Consider the following 3,952-nt stretch of genomic DNA (forward strand, 5'->3'; position numbering starts at 1 on the left):
AAATAATAAAAAATATAAATAAAAACCATAAATTTAGCAAATGACAACTGAGTTATATTATGCTAAAATTTTCTTTCTAACAATTTATCAAATGACAAATGAGTTATGAGCAAATAATACCATATAATTTTTAAAAACATAGTCATTCTTAAATATTTTTGAATAAATAATTATTTTTAAATTTAATCAACTGAAAATAATATCCGTACAATTGTGTGAGTCAAATTCTAGTTTTATTGATGCATGTTATATATCAGTGCTGCATGTTTTAGGTAACATTTTAATGATGCACATTTTTAAAAATTTCTTTTATTAAAATTATGCACGTAAGGGATAACTCATGAGTTTTTTTGGTTGATTAAATGACATTATGTCCAAATTTATTTAAGGATATTTCATTAAGGTAACTGAAAAAGCCAAACAATAAAATAGGAAGTTTAAATTCATTTAAGTATATTTTATTAATGTAACTGAAAAGATAAGTAATAAATTAGACAGTTTTATTCGTTTTATGATATTTCATAAATGCAACTGAAAAAGACAAAAAAAAATAGAGAATTTAATTAATGAAGTAAGAACATTTTTAAATGAGTAATTCTCTTTTAATAATATAGATTCGGCGAAACCACTAGATCTAAAGAGGCTTCCACCGGGATACATTAATCTTTTAGAATTCATTTTTCTTTGTTTTCTTTTCAAAACCACTTTTTACCCTACCGTTTTACCACTTAAGAATTAAGAAGGGTAATATATTTGGTAAAAATCGTAAAAAGAATCCAAAAGGTAAATTTGAATACCTGTGCACGAATGCACACAGCATTTTAGACCGAAGAGGTTCGAATGAACACTCTTGAATGTAACGATTACTTTACATATGTCATATATGATATATGTCTAACAAATCCGTACAATATTAAATGAATAGATGACCGTGTTAAACTTTTTCGCAACTGTATTCAATTTTACTCCTCTCAAATTTTATTTTTTTGGTCTAAAACTCTACTCAAATTTCTCAACCAAATATTGAACAATGGTTTGTATTGGATGTCCTTACCAAACTATTCAACGTTTAAAATGTTAGAAAAATAATATTAAAAGAGGGAAAACTGACACATGGAGGTCCCTAAAGTGGGCAAAGAGAGGATAACAAAGCAACACGCGATCAAAAGCTCAATGCGTCTTTGAGGAGGTCCCAAAAGTATAATAAGTATAGGTTTTCGATCTCATTACAATGATGAAGAAATGGATAGGCACTATAGCATATAGATTCACCTTATTATCATCCTAGAGTCTAAAGACGAAAAAAAGAGGATCTTGACACTAACATCGTATCGAATCTCATCAACATCTTTTCTTATGTTCTGGCCAAAGCCACCATAAATAAAAAGAGAACATTACAAGCCTTGCATAGTGCACCGAGCTTTAGGAGAAGATTCATGAAACCTAATAAGACAAGGACCAAGTTTTAACCATTGGTGGGTTTGAAGTTCTTTCTTGATGTGCCACGTTATTATAAAAAAAAGTTTCTGAGATAAAAAAAAAAGTGACTTGGTTTCACATTTATATTTGATTAAGATACTAGAATCGAAAGTCATCCACTAAAGAATGGCCCGCACATTTTCTGTATCGATCTTTTTGCGTTTTAACTTTCACGAGTGCTATTTCCTTCTTTTCTAATTGTCAATTGCTCTCATGGTTGTTAATTCGAACGAAAAGTAAAGTGCTTCATTTAATCGCTTGAATGTGAAGTCTCAACTGTGATTCACCTTATCTGTTGTAACTGTGGTTCACGTTACCTATTGTTACTGTGATTCACGTTGCTATTGTGAGAGCTGTGTACGCAGCTTTGTCGTTATAATGTATTTTAAGTTATGCTGCTGATTCAGTAGACTTTTCACGCTGACTTTATTATTAAAAGTTATGACATTCTATTTGCATCTCACTAATTCATTTTTTTTTTATGTGCACCGCATCTCACTAATTCATATGCTGTGATATTCTCGTTGTTCTTGTTGAATACTGGGATGACAATTCTCTCTATAAGCAAAAAAAGAAGACAAATTGTTTCAGTAATATGCACTCTAACGAATTTAAATATGGATGATGATACAACAAATGATATTAGTACAAATTAGTATAGTATAGACGCAAAGCTTATGCAATGTTGTCAAAGAACGACAAACAATTACAACATCTGAAGCACTAAAATGTATTTTCTTAAGTGAGAACATTAAAATAAATTGTTTGTTACATTTTTGAAGAAACTCATCTATCGAGAACTTATACAGCTCCTTTCTACAACACTTACAGCTCTTTTTAGTCACATCCACGTATTATTTGTTGAAGATAAGAACATGATACAAACAAATACCAAAATTGCATCACATCAGGATAACGAAGTCATGAAGAAAGCAAAACATATCAAAGACAAATCCGTATATAAGTTATTTGATGTGCATGCAAGTTGGATCAGAATAGGGGTTGAAAAAAGGTTGAATAAAATTGAAAAATTAGAGGACAGATCTTGTCACAGTCGCATTATTATTTTTACTTTTGGCCGATTGGGTCACCTGTCAGATTATATGGTTGCAACTTGCAAGGAGATAGACGTTGACATCATCTTTTTTTTCACTCCCATATAATTATTATTAATTTTTTATTTATTATATTATTGCTCAGGTCCGTGAGCAAATGAAATGACACTGCAGTAACAATCTGGTGGTGTCATTTTGACAAGAGACAGTTACACAAAGACACACATTATGTGTTTGTTTCTCGGCGGAAGACACAATGTGAGTTTGGCACACATTCCTTCCACTTTATCCCGTCAGCTGTCTTTTATTGCCTAGAACTACCCTTGGTTGTTGTAAAGAGAATGTTAGCTTTTTAGAAGTCTTGTTTCTTTCTTTGTAACTATATTACGGTTTAGTTGTAATAAATGTAAAGGTATATTGGATACAGCTAATGGGTTTTATGTTGGATGGTGCAGTCGTGGATGGAAGATATGTGAACGTGTGGACGAGATTTTTAATCTTACAAGAGTTTTGTAGACTAGATTTCGTGGACGAAGTCTTGTGGATGGTTTTAGTGGATTATAAGTTCATCATTTTCATAAAAAGATGATCAAACTTTTCTTTCATATATAGTAAATTTACCATCAAAAAGACAATAACTAATTTCAAATGGACCAAAAAATTGTAACTAAAGGTTTTTTAACAGAGTTCCATGGATGAGATTGTGTGAATGAGGTTTGTGATGTCTTATGTTCAAGGTTTTGTGGATGAAGATCTTATGGATGAGGTCTCATGTTCAAGGTTTTGTGGATGAAGATTCGGCAGCCACCTCCACCAACCACCACCATTGTATCCATACTCACGTCTTCCACCATCGCCTCCACAACCACCACCACCTCCACTGTGGTATCCACCGCTTCTTCTACCACGCCCTCCACCGCCACCGCCATCGTTTCCACGGGACTGAGCCTCGAGAATCTATCAGTTGCGAAGAGTCTCATGGGAAGACGGTGGTCTACGACGTCCTCTGCAGGATCTGAAAAAAGGAAAAATCGTTAACGGTGGCTGTCGGTGGTATAAAAAGCACACAAGTTCTTGTGGACGGACGATTGTGGATGGATTATGAATACATGTTAAATCTTCATCTTCCCTCCCACATATTGAGAAATAAAGATTCAAGAGACTATTCAATTCAAAAAAATTAGTATATATTGTCTCCATCTTTAAATAATTTTACAGTTAGTTAAGCTGGAAACAACAAAAAATGTCAAAACATTACGTAAGCTGATAGTAACCATGTGGACAAGCTCTTGTGGATGGATACTTATGGACGGATCATGTATACATGTTTGTGAGTACGAGGTTTGAATTGCATGACTTCTTTATAAAAATGTTAACACAATTCTCTTGACCACAAGTATCTTGTCCATAACTATCTT

The sequence above is a fragment of the Brassica oleracea genome, chromosome C7, assembly GCF_000695525.1.
Source record: "Brassica oleracea var. oleracea cultivar TO1000 chromosome C7, BOL, whole genome shotgun sequence".
Taxonomy (NCBI): Eukaryota; Viridiplantae; Streptophyta; class Magnoliopsida; order Brassicales; family Brassicaceae; genus Brassica; species Brassica oleracea.